The sequence below is a fragment of the Haliotis cracherodii genome, unplaced genomic scaffold, assembly GCF_022045235.1.
Source record: "Haliotis cracherodii isolate W230 unplaced genomic scaffold, xgHalCrac1.p SCAF_38, whole genome shotgun sequence".
Taxonomy (NCBI): Eukaryota; Metazoa; Mollusca; class Gastropoda; order Lepetellida; family Haliotidae; genus Haliotis; species Haliotis cracherodii.
The window spans coordinates 1978382-1996531 of record NW_027266295.1 but is presented as its reverse complement, the minus strand read 5'-3'; the positions used below and the strand labels follow the sequence as shown (position 1 = coordinate 1996531).

General features: G+C 41.3%; 11 non-coding genes and 2 pseudogenes across 11 annotated transcripts; all 13 read left to right on the top strand.

Annotated features, from left to right (window-relative positions):
* Positions 1-155: 155 nt before the first annotated feature.
* LOC139478013 (U1 spliceosomal RNA) lies at positions 156-319 on the top strand. The gene has a single exon (XR_011654219.1). It is a non-coding gene; the product is annotated as a U1 spliceosomal RNA (small nuclear RNA).
* A 415-nt stretch (positions 320-734) lies between these two features.
* On the top strand, positions 735-898 carry LOC139478000 (U1 spliceosomal RNA). The gene has a single exon (XR_011654208.1). It is a non-coding gene; the product is annotated as a U1 spliceosomal RNA (small nuclear RNA).
* A 415-nt stretch (positions 899-1313) lies between these two features.
* Positions 1314-1477, top strand: LOC139477988 (U1 spliceosomal RNA). The gene has a single exon (XR_011654197.1). It is a non-coding gene; the product is annotated as a U1 spliceosomal RNA (small nuclear RNA).
* Positions 1478-1892: 415 nt separating this feature from the next.
* LOC139477977 (U1 spliceosomal RNA) lies at positions 1893-2056 on the top strand. Its single transcript, XR_011654186.1, has one exon. It is a non-coding gene; the product is annotated as a U1 spliceosomal RNA (small nuclear RNA).
* Positions 2057-2471: 415 nt separating this feature from the next.
* Positions 2472-2635, top strand: LOC139478044 (U1 spliceosomal RNA). Its single transcript, XR_011654248.1, has one exon. It is a non-coding gene; the product is annotated as a U1 spliceosomal RNA (small nuclear RNA).
* A 5702-nt stretch (positions 2636-8337) lies between these two features.
* On the top strand, positions 8338-8475 carry LOC139478051 (U1 spliceosomal RNA; annotated as a pseudogene).
* Positions 8476-8890: 415 nt separating this feature from the next.
* On the top strand, positions 8891-9054 carry LOC139477966 (U1 spliceosomal RNA). The gene has a single exon (XR_011654175.1). It is a non-coding gene; the product is annotated as a U1 spliceosomal RNA (small nuclear RNA).
* Positions 9055-9469: 415 nt separating this feature from the next.
* On the top strand, positions 9470-9633 carry LOC139478093 (U1 spliceosomal RNA). Its single transcript, XR_011654285.1, has one exon. It is a non-coding gene; the product is annotated as a U1 spliceosomal RNA (small nuclear RNA).
* Positions 9634-10048: 415 nt separating this feature from the next.
* On the top strand, positions 10049-10212 carry LOC139478081 (U1 spliceosomal RNA). The gene has a single exon (XR_011654274.1). It is a non-coding gene; the product is annotated as a U1 spliceosomal RNA (small nuclear RNA).
* Positions 10213-15859: 5647 nt separating this feature from the next.
* On the top strand, positions 15860-15997 carry LOC139478049 (U1 spliceosomal RNA; annotated as a pseudogene).
* A 415-nt stretch (positions 15998-16412) lies between these two features.
* On the top strand, positions 16413-16576 carry LOC139478069 (U1 spliceosomal RNA). The gene has a single exon (XR_011654263.1). It is a non-coding gene; the product is annotated as a U1 spliceosomal RNA (small nuclear RNA).
* Positions 16577-16991: 415 nt separating this feature from the next.
* Positions 16992-17155, top strand: LOC139478058 (U1 spliceosomal RNA). Its single transcript, XR_011654252.1, has one exon. It is a non-coding gene; the product is annotated as a U1 spliceosomal RNA (small nuclear RNA).
* Positions 17156-17570: 415 nt separating this feature from the next.
* On the top strand, positions 17571-17734 carry LOC139477960 (U1 spliceosomal RNA). Its single transcript, XR_011654169.1, has one exon. It is a non-coding gene; the product is annotated as a U1 spliceosomal RNA (small nuclear RNA).
* Positions 17735-18150: the final 416 nt, after the last annotated feature.

The window sequence follows — 18150 nt, the reverse complement described above, 5'->3', positions numbered from 1 at the left end:
TTGCATAAAGCGAACGGGTGAATGTAGTGCCATGTACAGGGAAGTATATACATGTTTGAACAGAAATGGAATATATGTGAAGTGTTGTTTAAAACACACCCGAGTGAGGTGATGTGCATGTTTGTAGTGATGGTTAGGAAGCTGCAGTTTCAGGCATACTTACCTGGCACAGGCTTTACAGTGATCCGCAAGGCTGTGGGCCCGGGGCGAGACCTTTCCATTGCACATCGGCTTGGTTGACCCCTGCGATCATCCCAAATGTGGACGACTCGGGTGCGCAATTTATAAGTGTGGGGGACTGCGTTCGCGCTCTCCCCTGGAAAAACCAATCAAAAATAGAAATGCCTTATTTTCATTCTATTTGTCTATCATGACATGTCCAGTTGTAGTTGTAGTTGTTGTTGTGATTGTTGTGTTTGTTTTGCCGAGTAGCTCCCAAGGAGAAAGATAGGACCCGGAAGGAAACTTGGGTGTTGACATGGAAGTTGCCTCCCCTGGGTACCTGGCGTCAGGTGCATGTCTATGCAGCCTAAAATGCAAATAAAGCCATTTCTGTCTGGTTTTTCCTGTCAATAATCTTTGCATAAAGCGAACGGGTGAATGTAGTGCCATGTACAGGGAAGTATATACATGTTTGAACAGAAATGGAATATATGTGAAGTGTTGTTTAAAACACACCCGAGTGAGGTGATGTGCATGTTTGTAGTGATGGTTAGGAAGCTGCAGTTTCAGGCATACTTACCTGGCACAGGCTTTACAGTGATCCGCAAGGCTGTGGGCCCGGGGCGAGACCTTTCCATTGCACATCGGCTTGGTTGACCCCTGCGATCATCCCAAATGTGGACGACTCGGGTGCGCAATTTATAAGTGTGGGGGACTGCGTTCGCGCTCTCCCCTGGAAAAACCAATCAAAAATAGAAATGCCTTATTTTCATTCTATTTGTCTATCATGACATGTCCAGTTGTAGTTGTAGTTGTTGTTGTGATTGTTGTGTTTGTTTTGCCGAGTAGCTCCCAAGGAGAAAGATAGGACCCGGAAGGAAACTTGGGTGTTGACATGGAAGTTGCCTCCCCTGGGTACCTGGCGTCAGGTGCATGTCTATGCAGCCTAAAATGCAAATAAAGCCATTTCTGTCTGGTTTTTCCTGTCAATAATCTTTGCATAAAGCGAACGGGTGAATGTAGTGCCATGTACAGGGAAGTATATACATGTTTGAACAGAAATGGAATATATGTGAAGTGTTGTTTAAAACACACCCGAGTGAGGTGATGTGCATGTTTGTAGTGATGGTTAGGAAGCTGCAGTTTCAGGCATACTTACCTGGCACAGGCTTTACAGTGATCCGCAAGGCTGTGGGCCCGGGGCGAGACCTTTCCATTGCACATCGGCTTGGTTGACCCCTGCGATCATCCCAAATGTGGACGACTCGGGTGCGCAATTTATAAGTGTGGGGGACTGCGTTCGCGCTCTCCCCTGGAAAAACCAATCAAAAATAGAAATGCCTTATTTTCATTCTATTTGTCTATCATGACATGTCCAGTTGTAGTTGTAGTTGTTGTTGTGATTGTTGTGTTTGTTTTGCCGAGTAGCTCCCAAGGAGAAAGATAGGACCCGGAAGGAAACTTGGGTGTTGACATCGAAGTTGCCTCCCCTGGGTACCTGGCGTCAGGTGCATGTCTATGCAGCCTAAAATGCAAATAAAGCCATTTCTGTCTGGTTTTTCCTGTCAATAATCTTTGCATAAAGCGAACGGGTGAATGTAGTGCCATGTACAGGGAAGTATATACATGTTTGAACAGAAATGGAATATATGTGAAGTGTTGTTTAAAACACACCCGAGTGAGGTGATGTGCATGTTTGTAGTGATGGTTAGGAAGCTGCAGTTTCAGGCATACTTACCTGGCACAGGCTTTACAGTGATCCGCAAGGCTGTGGGCCCGGGGCGAGACCTTTCCATTGCACATCGGCTTGGTTGACCCCTGCGATCATCCCAAATGTGGACGACTCGGGTGCGCAATTTATAAGTGTGGGGGACTGCGTTCGCGCTCTCCCCTGGAAAAACCAATCAAAAATAGAAATGCCTTATTTTCATTCTATTTGTCTATCATGACATGTCCAGTTGTAGTTGTAGTTGTTGTTGTGATTGTTGTGTTTGTTTTGCCGAGTAGCTCCCAAGGAGAAAGATAGGACCCGGAAGGAAACTTGGGTGTTGACATGGAAGTTGCCTCCCCTGGGTACCTGGCGTCAGGTGCATGTCTATGCAGCCTAAAATGCAAATAAAGCCATTTCTGTCTGGTTTTTCCTGTCAATAATCTTTGCATAAAGCGAACGGGTGAATGTAGTGCCATGTACAGGGAAGTATATACATGTTTGAACAGAAATGGAATATATGTGAAGTGTTGTTTAAAACACACCCGAGTGAGGTGATGTGCATGTTTGTAGTGATGGTTAGGAAGCTGCAGTTTCAGGCATACTTACCTGGCACAGGCTTTACAGTGATCCGCAAGGCTGTGGGCCCGGGGCGAGACCTTTCCATTGCACATCGGCTTGGTTGACCCCTGCGATCATCCCAAATGTGGACGACTCGGGTGCGCAATTTATAAGTGTGGGGGACTGCGATCGCGCTCTCCCCTGGAAAAACCAATCAAAAATAGAAATGCCTTATTTTCATTCTATTTGTCTATCATGACATGTCCAGTTGTAGTTGTAGTTGTTGTTGTGATTGTTGTGTTTGTTTTGCCGAGTAGCTCCCAAGGAGAAAGATAGGACCCGGAAGGAAACTTGGGTGTTGACATGGAAGTTGCCTCCCCTGGGTACCTGGCGTCAGGTGCATGTCTATGCAGCCTAAAATGCAAATAAAGCCATTTCTGTCTGGTTTTTCCTGTCAATAATCTTTGCATAAAGCGAACGGGTGAATGTAGTGCCATGTACAGGGAAGTATATACATGTTTGAACAGAAATGGAATATATGTGAAGTGTTGTTTAAAACACACCCGAGTGAGGTGATGTGCATGTTTGTAGTGATGGTTAGGAAGCTGCAGTTTCAGGCATACTTACCTGGCACAGGCTTTACAGCGATCAGCAGGAAGTATTCGAGAATTGATTTTTCTTTCACAGGTCGACGAGCGGGCAGGACTTGTTCCTACGTCTTTGGACTCCCCTCATTTTGTTAGTCATGGATCCGATTCGTTTCTCTAGGAATGGTCCTAGGAGCTCTGAGACCACAATGGACATCAGGAAGCAAGTAGTGAAGCTGGAGTTTGTTGGACCCGACAGATTTTCAGTGACGAGATCGAAGTTGTATACCTTTTTGACTAAAACCTTCGGAGCAGATAGCGTCAGAAGACTGTCCAGAAGGGAGAAGGTTACTGAATGGTTTGTGACCGTCTCATCTGAGGAGCTTGCCAACCAACTTCATGCGGAAAGCTACCATGACTTAACATCAAATCTCGGGGTGCACTTCTCCCTAGTTGACAAGGTAAAGGTGTCTGTGAGGGTGCACTGGCTACCCGAAGAATTTGGAGGTACCTTTTTGGAAAGATTCTTTCAGGATTATGGGACAGTTATCTCAGCTACGGAGGAAATTAGTAAGAACACTTTTGATGAGGGGTGCCTTTTAGGATCGTACAATGACATCATGGAGATGAGGAATGAAGAGGTATCCGGAATTCCCCACCTAGTGAATTTCGAAACACCGACCAGATGTTTCCCTTTGCTATTCACGATGGCAGGAAGGCCACCCTTGTGTTTAAAGTGTCAAGTTGTGGGGCACTTGAGGAGAGAATGCCCAGGAACTCAGAAAGTCTCAACAAAACCACACTTTAGGAAATCTTACTCAGAGGCCCTGTCAACCGGAAGAAAAGAACAGAGATCGTATGTGGATGAGGAAGCAGATGTGGATACACAAGCGGTAGAGGAGACCGAGGAAGAGATACGGAAGGACATTGAAAATGCCATTGGTGCTAAGAATGACTGGTCAGAGGTCGAAAATGAGAATATTGAGGATGTGCCAGTGGAGGATGTGCCAGTGGAGGATGTGCCAGTGGAGGATGTGCCAGAAGATTCGCAGAACAATGTTACGAATGTGAACCTGCTTACTCAGGAGGGCCCCCAGAGAAAACGACCGCGTTCACCAAATAATAAAAACATTGGAGCAAAAATGGTGAGAGACACACGTAGGGACATACTAAGAAGAGAAGCCAACAACTGGGAAAATCATGCACAGGCCATCGACATCGATACAGACGAATCAAGTGCCACAGACAGTATTACATAACAGACCCAGATATGTGTGCAAAAAAAATGTTAACGATTTGGACATGCCCCAGGACAATGATTATGGATATTGGATTTATGTGTTATTGTATTCTGTTGACGATATGGATATGCCCTTGGATTACGATTATGGATCAGCAATTTACTATATACGGCGTTTGCTGGGATCCCCTTTTGGTATGTATATTGCGTGTTAATATTTTATTCATATGCTGCTTTTACAACAATAGATTGTTATGTAACTTATGTTTCATCATCATTTATTATTGTGTTTGTTTGGTGATATCCACCAAATTATTCTACATAAATTCTAATGTATAAGATTGCTACGATAAATTGTGCGGGGATAAGGGGTAGTACCAGAAGGCGTGTGTTGTGTGAAGAGTGGAAGAGAATGAATGTTGATATTTTATTTATGCAAGAATCTCATGTGGCCTGTGTGAAAGAAGGAGAGACTGTAGAGAAAGAATTTGGATGTAAAGCCTTCTGGAGTTTTGGTACCGGAAATGCACGTGGCGTTGGCATTTTATTATCTCATAAATTAAATTTTAATATTGTACATTTCCATTATGATTTTGACGGCAGGCTCTTTGTTTTAGATATTGATATAGATAATAATTGTTTTAGGCTTATAAATATTTATGCACCAAACCATTACTCAGAGAGACGGGATTTCCTATTATCTTTAGAAAATTATTTTGTTACTCGCCGTCTTGTTGTTCTTGGGGGAGATTTTAATTGTGTTTTATCTACTGTTTTGGACAAAATTGGCGGGAATCCAAATTGTGGTACTGGGGGGGCAACTATTTTGAAGCGTTACCTAAATTTATATAAATTAATAGACCCTTTTCGGGATTTACATAAAACTAAAGTTAGGACAACGTGGCGAGGTGGAAATATTAGCTGTCGGCTAGATCGATTTTATATCTCTGCTCCATTAATACCGGCTGTCAAAAGTTGTGATGTTCAGCCATGTTCCATTTCTGATCACGATTATTGTGTTCTAGGTTTGGAGGTTGTTGATTGCATCTCTGTAGGACCTGGTTATTGGAAATTTAATAATTCCTTGCTCAAAGACAAATCTTTTGTGTCGGAATTTCAGAAATTTTGGGAATCTTTACATGTTCAGGCTGATTTGTCTCTTTCGGATTGGGATAGCTTTAAAGCTCAAATTAAAACTTTTGTTTTGGGGTATGGGAAAAAGTCAGCTGCCAATAAAAGACAGATTTTACAGCAGCTTCAAAGGCGATACAGAGATCTGCTAACTGCAGAAAGTCAGAGGCCTGGGGAGTATGTAGAGCAGTTAAAAGCGATCAAATCACAACTTTATGACTTTCATTATGATAAGGTACAAGGAAGTGCAATCCGCTCCAGAGTGCAAGTCTTAGAAAATAATGAACAACCATCTAAACATTTCTTAAAGTCTGAATTTAAGCGCTCTGGAGATAAAATCATTCGAGTTTTGGAGAATGGTTCTGAAATCTATGACAAAAATGATTCTATTCGTAACTATTGCAGGGAGTTCTATGAAAACTTATATACCCCTGAGGAAATTGATGATTTTTACTGTTCAGAATTCATTGAGGACTTGCCTTTCTTGGATAGCGCTTCAGCTGATAGTCTAGAGGGAGCTGTGACAAAAGAGGAGATTTTATTTGCTTTAAAAGGGATGGATAACAATAAAGCCCCAGGGATGGATGGTTTAAGTAAAGAGTTTTACATAACGTTTTGGCCACTATTTCAAGATATTTTAGTACACATTTATAATTTATCAATAAAATTGGGTACTCTTAGCAATTCACAAAAACTAGGATGTATCTCTCTGTTATGTAAGGACCCTAAAAATCCTCAATTGTTACGAAATTGGCGCCCTATTAGTCTGTTAAACGTAGATTACAAAATATTATCTAGAGTTGTACAAAGCCGGTTGTCATCAGTTATTGCTGAGATTGTGCATCCTGATCAGACATGTTCTATCAGAGGCAGATCAATAGCAGACAACATACATCTTCTACGAAATGTAGTTGATTATGTGGAGCAAAAAGGAGATTCTGTGGCCTTTGTTTGTCTTGATCAAGAGAAGGCTTTTGATCGGGTAAACCATGAATTCATGTTCAAGGCCTTACATCAGTATGGGTTTGGTCCAGAGTTTATCAACCTGGTCAGCCTGTTATACAATAATGTCCAAAGTACAGTGTTGGTAAATGGTAATCTCTCGGATACATTCCCCGTGAGGAGGGGGGTCAGGCAAGGCTGCAGCCTAAGCCCTTTGTTATATGTTTTAGTTTTTGAACCTTTTGCTATTAAAGTGAGGAGTGATAAATTAATTAAGGGCATAAAAATTCCCGGTGTTAACGAAGAAGCCAAAATTTCTGCCTATGCGGACGATGGGACTGGTATTTGTGCGAATGAGATGAGTGTCAGACGTTTGCTTCAAGTGAGTGAGTGGTATGCTCGTGGTACTGGTGCTCGTTTGAACATGGCTAAAACCAAAGCCATATCTTTTGGGAAATGGTGTTCTTCGGCCGACCACCCTTTTGGTATATCATGGCCCGACTCTTGTAAAATTTTGGGGGTAGTTTTTGGTAAGAATGTCACTCCTGATGATAATTGGAACAAAATTTTAACAAAATTCCACGGGGTTCTAAATTTTGCATTTAAAGACAGATTTTTATCAGTATATGGTAAATCTGTAATCTGTAACGTCATGGCCATGTCAAAGTTGTGGTATGTTGCATCTGTATTGCACATGCCCAAGCACTTTGTTGATATTTTCACACGAGTAGCATTTGATTATTTTTGGGAATCCCATCTATTTGAACCTCTCTCGAGGACTATTTTATATAATAATATAGATGTTGGAGGTGTTAATTTTCCCCATATCCCTTCTCGTCTGCATGCTTTACGTCTTTACCATTTATATAAAATCATTACTAATAGTCAGTGTAAATATTCCTGTTTTGCGCTCTACTGGATTGGCTTTTCACTGAAGCATATCAAACCTGAATTCGCTTCAAATTTAACGCCACACTCTGCATATATCCCTCCCTATTATAAAAAAGTGTTAGACTCATATAGATATTTTAATTCGTTATATCCTGATTATGATTGGAGTGTCCCTGTAAGAAGTGGTGTATTTTATAAACTGTTGATTGCCCATGTATGTACAGAGCCTGCTATCTTTAAGTATTTTTCTAACGTACAATTTAAATCTGCCTTCACATTGCTCAACGACACATTCATAGATCCCCTTGTTAAAAATTTCTCCTGGCGTCTTCTTCATGACATTGTCCCAACTAACTTTACTCTTTTTTGCAAACGCCATTCCCTCATTAAAAAATGTACATTTTGCAATGAAAATGAGTCTGTTGAGCATCTGTTTTACAATTGCAATATGGTCTCTACTTTGTGGAATATCGTCAGCAAATGGGTTTTGGATTTATCTTTTGGCTTGATGGATTTAAATGCTAATAAGATTCGGTTTAATCAGTTATCCTTTTGTCATTGTAAATATCGGAAAAGCATCATGGTGTACCTGGTGTGTTTGGCCAAGCATCAGATTTGGGTTGATAGGTGTCATGTAAAAAATGGTAGGAAAGGGGTGACAAAGGAAAGTATTGTCGCCCATTTTTTGGAAAGGTTACGTTTTCGTATCGTAGTTGACAAAGCCCGTTTGCCTGACAATTTATTTAATCTTTACTGGGTACAGTGTTCATTGTTCTGCACCGTCAACAATAACAAGGTGGAATTTACATTTTAATTGATCACTATAAAGACTGTTTATGAAGAATATCATATATATAATTATATTATTGTATGTACTTTCCACCTTTAGTTTTGTAATCACCCCGACACTATAGTCTACCATCCCATGTGAAAATAAGTTATATGGATAGACTATTAGGACCCAGGCACCTTTTCTTTTAATCATCATTCCTTTCTTCATCGCCATTTTCATTTAAAGTATGTTTTATCATGTCCATTGCTATCCTTCAAGGTGTCTGGGGAGCATTGTTCTTAGGGCCATTTAAATGAAAATAAACTTTATTAAAAACAAAAAAAAAAAAAAAAGGCTGTGGGCCCGGGGCGAGACCTTTCCATTGCACATCGGCTTGGTTGACCCCTGCGATCATCCCAAATGTGGACGACTCGGGTGCGCAATTTATAAGTGTGGGGGACTGCGTTCGCGCTCTCCCCTGGAAAAACCAATCAAAAATAGAAATGCCTTATTTTCATTCTATTTGTCTATCATGACATGTCCAGTTGTAGTTGTAGTTGTTGTTGTGATTGTTGTGTTTGTTTTGCCGAGTAGCTCCCAAGGAGAAAGATAGGACCCGGAAGGAAACTTGGGTGTTGACATGGAAGTTGCCTCCCCTGGGTACCTGGCGTCAGGTGCATGTCTATGCAGCCTAAAATGCAAATAAAGCCATTTCTGTCTGGTTTTTCCTGTCAATAATCTTTGCATAAAGCGAACGGGTGAATGTAGTGCCATGTACAGGGAAGTATATACATGTTTGAACAGAAATGGAATATATGTGAAGTGTTGTTTAAAACACACCCGAGTGAGGTGATGTGCATGTTTGTAGTGATGGTTAGGAAGCTGCAGTTTCAGGCATACTTACCTGGCACAGGCTTTACAGTGATCCGCAAGGCTGTGGGCCCGGGGCGAGACCTTTCCATTGCACATCGGCTTGGTTGACCCCTGCGATCATCCCAAATGTGGACGACTCGGGTGCGCAATTTATAAGTGTGGGGGACTGCGTTCGCGCTCTCCCCTGGAAAAACCAATCAAAAATAGAAATGCCTTATTTTCATTCTATTTGTCTATCATGACATGTCCAGTTGTAGTTGTAGTTGTTGTTGTGATTGTTGTGTTTGTTTTGCCGAGTAGCTCCCAAGGAGAAAGATAGGACCCGGAAGGAAACTTGGGTGTTGACATGGAAGTTGCCTCCCCTGGGTACCTGGCGTCAGGTGCATGTCTATGCAGCCTAAAATGCAAATAAAGCCATTTCTGTCTGGTTTTTCCTGTCAATAATCTTTGCATAAAGCGAACGGGTGAATGTAGTGCCATGTACAGGGAAGTATATACATGTTTGAACAGAAATGGAATATATGTGAAGTGTTGTTTAAAACACACCCGAGTGAGGTGATGTGCATGTTTGTAGTGATGGTTAGGAAGCTGCAGTTTCAGGCATACTTACCTGGCACAGGCTTTACAGTGATCCGCAAGGCTGTGGGCCCGGGGCGAGACCTTTCCATTGCACATCGGCTTGGTTGACCCCTGCGATCATCCCAAATGTGGACGACTCGGGTGCGCAATTTATAAGTGTGGGGGACTGCGTTCGCGCTCTCCCCTGGAAAAACCAATCAAAAATAGAAATGCCTTATTTTCATTCTATTTGTCTATCATGACATGTCCAGTTGTAGTTGTAGTTGTTGTTGTGATTGTTGTGTTTGTTTTGCCGAGTAGCTCCCAAGGAGAAAGATAGGACCCGGAAGGAAACTTGGGTGTTGACATGGAAGTTGCCTCCCCTGGGTACCTGGCGTCAGGTGCATGTCTATGCAGCCTAAAATGCAAATAAAGCCATTTCTGTCTGGTTTTTCCTGTCAATAATCTTTGCATAAAGCGAACGGGTGAATGTAGTGCCATGTACAGGGAAGTATATACATGTTTGAACAGAAATGGAATATATGTGAAGTGTTGTTTAAAACACACCCGAGTGAGGTGATGTGCATGTTTGTAGTGATGGTTAGGAAGCTGCAGTTTCAGGCATACTTACCTGGCACAGGCTTTACAGTGATCCGCAAGGCTGTGGGCCCGGGGCGAGACCTTTCCATTGCACATCGGCTTGGTTGACCCCTGCGATCATCCCAAATGTGGACGACTCGGGTGCGCAATTTATAAGTGTGGGGGACTGCGTTCGCGCTCTCCCCTGGAAAAACCAATCAAAAATAGAAATGCCTTATTTTCATTCTATTTGTCTATCATGACATGTCCAGTTGTAGTTGTAGTTGTTGTTGTGATTGTTGTGTTTGTTTTGCCGAGTAGCTCCCAAGGAGAAAGATAGGACCCGGAAGGAAACTTGGGTGTTGACATGGAAGTTGCCTCCCCTGGGTACCTGGCGTCAGGTGCATGTCTATGCAGCCTAAAATGCAAATAAAGCCATTTCTGTCTGGTTTTTCCTGTCAATAATCTTTGCATAAAGCGAACGGGTGAATGTAGTGCCATGTACAGGGAAGTATATACATGTTTGAACAGAAATGGAATATATGTGAAGTGTTGTTTAAAACACACCCGAGTGAGGTGATGTGCATGTTTGTAGTGATGGTTAGGAAGCTGCAGTTTCAGGCATACTTACCTGGCACAGGCTGTGCATGATCCTCAGGAAGTATTGAGTATTAATTTGTCTTTTTTCACAGGTCTACGGGCGGGCTGGGCATCTTGTCCTTTGTCTTCGGACTCCCCCCATTCCTTTTCGCCATGGAGCCAGTACTTTTAAGTGCAAACGGACCCAGGATGTCTGAGACCTTCATGGAAGTTCGCAAATGTGTCATTCGCATGGAGTTTATTGGTCCTGACAGGTTTTCCGTGACCAGGAGTAAACTGTTCCCTTTTCTTGAAAGGATGTACGGAAAAAGAAGTGTTTTTCGACTTTCGAAGAGAGAGAAAGTAACAGAGTGGTTTGTTACTATGTCAACAGAGGCCTTGGCCCTACGACTGCATGAAGACTCCTTCCTGGAAATCAACGCAAAACTCTCAGCACGTTTATCTTTGATGGATAGAGTACGTACCAGCATCCGAGTTCATTGGCTCCCCGAAGAGTTTGGAGGTTTATTCCTAAAGAGATTTTTTGGGAGATTTGGCAAAGTTATATCGGCCAAGGAGGAGATGAGTGTTAACGAGTTTGACAAAGGGTGTCTCATGGGATCATATGAAGTGATTTTGGAAACTTCCTATGAGGAGACATCCAGGATCCCTCATTTAATCACAATACAGACCTTGGACAGATCATTCCAACTCCTACTGACCATGATGGGTCGGCCACCACTTTGTCTCAAGTGTTTAGAAGTTGGACACGTCAGAAGAGAATGCCAAGGAGGAGTTAAGAGGGTCATTCTCCCTAAGCCATCCCTGACCAAAACCTTCTCACAGGCAGTGACCGGAAACAGGAATGACACTACTTCCTGTATGGAAGAAAGAGAAGATGTCGAGAAAGAGATGGAGGAGTTGAGTGAACAGGAGGGGATCAAAGACACTCATATGCAGGAGAAAGACTCTATACCAGACGAAGGGAATAAGAACATACTTGAGACCAACAGCTCACTGAGCACAGGTGACAATGTCCTTAGTCTCTTAGGTGAAGGAGAATCAGACAAGATAGACACTGTGCCATCAGATTCGACAAACAGGAAAAGAGCATCCTCTCCTATAAAGCATAGGGACAAATCAGCCAAGTTTGTGGATGACACTTTGGATGACATTCATAGGAGAGAACTCACTAATTGGTTTGGAAACCCCCCACATCAGGTAGATTCCGATGATACTGGAAGTCCGGAAAGTATCATAACTTAACTCTTCAAAATGTGTTGTGGATATACGTTGACGATTCGACTATGCCCCTGGACTCTGAGATTCGATTATGGATTATGTGTTTTTGACGGCTTATGGCCGGGATTACAGTACAGTGTATGTAAGTATCTGCTTTCACTTAGTTTTTATTTGTCTATATGTGTAAATAAGTTCATAAAAATGTTGATCTACAGTGTAGCAGATGTATATAGATACGTTTTTTCAATATTGTTATATTAAATATTAAAATATGTATAAAATCGCAACTATTAACTGTGCAGGGTTAAGGGGTTGGTCCAGAAGGCGAGTGTTACATGAGGAATGGAAAAGATTAGAAGTGGATATTTTATTTGTGCAAGAATGTCATGTAGCGTGTGTGAAAGAAGGAGCGACTGTGGAGAAAGAGTTTGGCTGTAAAGCCTTCTGGAGTTTTGGCACAGGCAATGCTCGTGGGGTTGGGATATTATTGTCAAACAGATTAAAATTTAATGTTATAAAATTCCATTATGATTTTGATGGCAGGCTCTTTGTTTTAGATATTGATATTGATGACAACTGTTTTAGATTAATAAATATCTATGCTCCAAATAATTATTCAGATAGAAGGGATTTCCTTTTATCTTTAGATAATCATTTAGTTACTCGTCGCCTTGTTGTATTTGGGGGAGATTTTAACTGTGTTCTGTCAACCCTTTTGGACAAAATTGGTGGTAATCCAAATTGTGGGACAGGGGGGGCAACTATTCTGAAACGCTATTTAAATCTATATAAATTGGTTGACCCTTTCCGAACCTTACATAAGGATAAGGTTCTAACAACATGGCGTGGTGGAAATATCAGCTGTCGGCTAGATAGATTTTATATCTCTGCTTCATTGATGCCGGTGGTAAAATGTTGTGAGGTCCAGCCATGCTCCATCTCTGATCACGATTATTGTGTTTTAGATTTGGAGCTTTTTGACTGTATCTCTGTTGGGCCTGGGTATTGGAAATTAAATAACTCTTTGCTGAAAGATAAATCATTTGTATCTGAATTTCTAAATTTTTGGGGAACCTTGAACGTTCAGGCTGATTTGTCTCTTTCGGAATGGGATAGTCTAAAGGCGGAAATTAAATCTTTTGTTTTGGTATACGGTAAGAAGATGGCTATTGAAAAAAGACAGGTATTACACCAACTTCAAAAACGATACAGAGATTTGCTGGATGCAGAATCCCATATGCCTGGCGGTTATGCAGATCAGTTAAAAGCAGTCAAATCACAACTATATGATTATCATTATGATAAAGTTAAAGGAAGTGTAATCCGCTCCAGAGTTCAACTTTTAGATAATAATGAACAACCCTCCAAATATTTTCTAAAAACAGAATTCAGACACTCTGGAGATAAAACCATCCGTTGTTTGGAGGATGGTCCCAAAATTTATGAAAAAAATGATGCCATTCTTGGATATTGCAGGGAGTTCTATCAAAATTTATATACCCCTGAGGAAATTGATGATTTTTATTGCTCAGAATTTTTAGAAGATTTACCTTCCTTAGATAGAGATTCGGCTGACTTATTAGAGGGCGCTGTAACAAAGGAAGAAATATTATTAGCTCTAAAAGGGATGGATAATAATAAAGCCCCCGGGTTGGATGGTTTAAGTAAGGAATTTTACTTGGTCTTCTGGAATATATTTGGTGATATTTTACTCCACATCTATAACTTGTCCATAAACTTAGGTACTCTCAGTAAGTCTCAAAAGCTAGGATGTATTTCACTTTTATGTAAGGACCCAAAAAATCCACAATTATTACGTAACTGGCGCCCTATCAGTCTTCTAAATGTTGATTACAAAATATTGTCAAGGGTTATAGAAAACCGGTTATCACAAGTAATTGCTGAGGTCGTTCACCCTGATCAGACATGTTCTATCAGGGGGAGATCTATAGCAGACAACATACATCTCCTACGGAATGTAGTTGATTATGTGGAGCAAAAAGGAGATTCTGTGGCCTTTGTGTGCCTCGACCAAGAGAAGGCTTTTGATCGAGTAAATCACGACTTTATGTTTAAGGCCTTACATCAGTATGGGTTTGGTCCGGAGTTCATCAACTTGGTCAGCCTGTTATATAATAATGTTAGTAGCTTGGTGTTGGTAAATGGCTATCTTTCGGAAAACTTTCCTGTGAGAAGGGGTGTTAGGCAAGGTTGCAGCCTGAGCCCTTTGTTATATGTTTTAGTTTTTGAACCATTTGCGATAAGAGTGAGGAGTGACAAATTAATTCGGGGCATTAAAATTCCAGGTGTTAATGAGGAAGCAAAATTATCTGCTTACGCAGACGATGGGACTGGTATATGTGCAAATGAAATGAGTGTAAGGCGATTGCTTCAAGTGAGTGAATGGTATGCTCGTGGTACCGGCGCCCGTCTGAACATGGCCAAAACAAAGGCCATAGCTTTTGGAAAATGGTGTTCTTCAGCCGATCATCCTTTCGGTATATCATGGCCCGATTCTTGTAAAATTTTGGGGGTAGTTTTTGGGAGAAATGTCACTCCTGATGATAACTGGAACAAAATTCTAACAAAATTCCACGGGATCCTAAATTTCGCTTTTAAAGATAGATTTTTATCAGTATATGGTAAATCTATTATTTGCAATGTCATGGCCATGTCAAAGCTGTGGTATGTTGCATCTGTGTTGCACATGCCCAAGCACTTTGTTGATATTTTCGCACGAGTATCTTTTGATTATTTTTGGGAATCCCATCTATATGAACCCCTACCTAGATCTGTTATACATAATAATAAAGATGTTGGAGGTGTTAACTTTCCTCATATACCGTCTCGAATACACGCTTTACGTCTGTTTCATTTGTATAAAATTATTAATAATAGTAATTGTAAATATGCTCGTTTTGCGCTTTATTGGATAGGGTTTTCACTTAAAAATATCAAACCAGAATTTGCGTCTAATTTATTGCCTCATTCTGCATACATGCCAGCATATTATAAGAAAGTATTAGAATCATATAGATATTTTAAGTCGTTATACCCTGATTATAATTGGTTTATTCCTGTTAAAAGTGGTCCATTTTATAATTTGTTAATACCTCATGTATGTACAGAGCCTGCTATCTTCAAATACTTTTCAAATGTCAACTTTAAGTCTGCATTTACATTGCTCAACGACCCGTTTATTGATCCTTTATTAAAAAATTTCTCCTGGCGTCTGCTACATGATATTGTACCTACAAATTTCACCCTTTTTTGTAAACGACACTCTTTAATTAAAAAATGTACATTCTGTAATAATAACGAGTCTGTTGAGCATTTGTTTTATAATTGTGATATTGTATCTACTTTATGGTGTATTGTCAGCAAATGGGTTTTAGATCTATCTTTTGGCTTAATTGATGTTAATGCTAACAAAATTCGGTTTAATCAGTTATCTTTTTGCCATTGTAAATATCGGAAAAGTGTTATTGTATACCTGGTGTGTTTGGCCAAGCATCAGATTTGGGTGGATAGGTGTAATTTTAAACATGGAAGAAAAGGGGTGACTAAAGAAAGTATTGTTGCCCGTTTTTTGGAAAGATTACGTTTTCGAATCGTTGTAGATAAGGCCCGTTTGTCTGACGTATTATTTAATCATTACTGGGTGCAACCCCAAATGTTCTGCACCGTCAACAACAATAAGGTGGATTTTACTTTTTAAAAAACAAAATACCTAATATATCAATGTAAACACATACCATAGTCTGTACATGTATATTGTAAATATTGTAAAGTAACTTCCACCCTGAGTTTGTACACACCCCTTTGTAAATAGTCTTCCTGTCCGTGTACATATTAGGGAATGACTATTAGGACCCAGACACCTTATTTTTAAACATCATTACTTTCTTCATCATCATTCATATAATGTAAGTCTTACCATGTACATTGCTATCGCTAAAGGTGTCTGGGGAGAATTGTTCTTAGGGCCATTTAACCGAAATAAACTTTATTAAAAACAAAAAAAAAAAAAAACAAAAAAAACAAGGCTGTGGGCCCGGGGCGAGACCTTTCCATTGCACATCGGCTTGGTTGACCCCTGCGATCATCCCAAATGTGGACGACTCGGGTGCGCAATTTATAAGTGTGGGGGACTGCGTTCGCGCTCTCCCCTGGAAAAACCAATCAAAAATAGAAATGCCTTATTTTCATTCTATTTGTCTATCATGACATGTCCAGTTGTAGTTGTAGTTGTTGTTGTGATTGTTGTGTTTGTTTTGCCGAGTAGCTCCCAAGGAGAAAGATAGGACCCGGAAGGAAACTTGGGTGTTGACATGGAAGTTGCCTCCCCTGGGTACCTGGCGTCAGGTGCATGTCTATGCAGCCTAAAATGCAAATAAAGCCATTTCTGTCTGGTTTTTCCTGTCAATAATCTTTGCATAAAGCGAACGGGTGAATGTAGTGCCATGTACAGGGAAGTATATACATGTTTGAACAGAAATGGAATATATGTGAAGTGTTGTTTAAAACACACCCGAGTGAGGTGATGTGCATGTTTGTAGTGATGGTTAGGAAGCTGCAGTTTCAGGCATACTTACCTGGCACAGGCTTTACAGTGATCCGCAAGGCTGTGGGCCCGGGGCGAGACCTTTCCATTGCACATCGGCTTGGTTGACCCCTGCGATCATCCCAAATGTGGACGACTCGGGTGCGCAATTTATAAGTGTGGGGGACTGCGTTCGCGCTCTCCCCTGGAAAAACCAATCAAAAATAGAAATGCCTTATTTTCATTCTATTTGTCTATCATGACATGTCCAGTTGTAGTTGTAGTTGTTGTTGTGATTGTTGTGTTTGTTTTGCCGAGTAGCTCCCAAGGAGAAAGATAGGACCCGGAAGGAAACTTGGGTGTTGACATGGAAGTTGCCTCCCCTGGGTACCTGGCGTCAGGTGCATGTCTATGCAGCCTAAAATGCAAATAAAGCCATTTCTGTCTGGTTTTTCCTGTCAATAATCTTTGCATAAAGCGAACGGGTGAATGTAGTGCCATGTACAGGGAAGTATATACATGTTTGAACAGAAATGGAATATATGTGAAGTGTTGTTTAAAACACACCCGAGTGAGGTGATGTGCATGTTTGTAGTGATGGTTAGGAAGCTGCAGTTTCAGGCATACTTACCTGGCACAGGCTTTACAGTGATCCGCAAGGCTGTGGGCCCGGGGCGAGACCTTTCCATTGCACATCGGCTTGGTTGACCCCTGCGATCATCCCAAATGTGGACGACTCGGGTGCGCAATTTATAAGTGTGGGGGACTGCGTTCGCGCTCTCCCCTGGAAAAACCAATCAAAAATAGAAATGCCTTATTTTCATTCTATTTGTCTATCATGACATGTCCAGTTGTAGTTGTAGTTGTTGTTGTGATTGTTGTGTTTGTTTTGCCGAGTAGCTCCCAAGGAGAAAGATAGGACCCGGAAGGAAACTTGGGTGTTGACATGGAAGTTGCCTCCCCTGGGTACCTGGCGTCAGGTGCATGTCTATGCAGCCTAAAATGCAAATAAAGCCATTTCTGTCTGGTTTTTCCTGTCAATAATCTTTGCATAAAGCGAACGGGTGAATGTAGTGCCATGTACAGGGAAGTATATACATGTTTGAACAGAAATGGAATATATGTGAAGTGTTGTTTAAAACACACCCGAGTGAGGTGATGTGCATGTTTGTAGTGATGGTTAGGAAGCTGCAGTTTCAGGCATACTTACCTGGCACAGGCTTTACAGTGATCCGCAAGGCTGTGGGCCCGGGGCGAGACCTTTCCATTGCACATCGGCTTGGTTGACCCCTGCGATCATCCCAAATGTGGACGACTCGGGTGCGCAATTTATAAGTGTGGGGGACTGCGTTCGCGCTCTCCCCTGGAAAAACCAATCAAAAATAGAAATGCCTTATTTTCATTCTATTTGTCTATCATGACATGTCCAGTTGTAGTTGTAGTTGTTGTTGTGATTGTTGTGTTTGTTTTGCCGAGTAGCTCCCAAGGAGAAAGATAGGACCCGGAAGGAAACTTGGGTGTTGACATGGAAGTTGCCTCCCCTGGGTACCTGGCGTCAGGTGCATGTCTATGCAGCCTAAAATGCAAATAAAGCCATTTCTGTCTGGTTTTTCCTGTCAATAATCTTTGCATAAAGCGAACGGGTGAATGTAGTGCCATGTACAGGGAAGTATATACATGTTTGAACAGAAATGGAATATATGTGAAGTGTTGTTTAAAACACACCCGAGTGAGGTGATGTGCATGTTTGTAGTGATGGTTAGGAAGCTGCAGTTTCAGGCA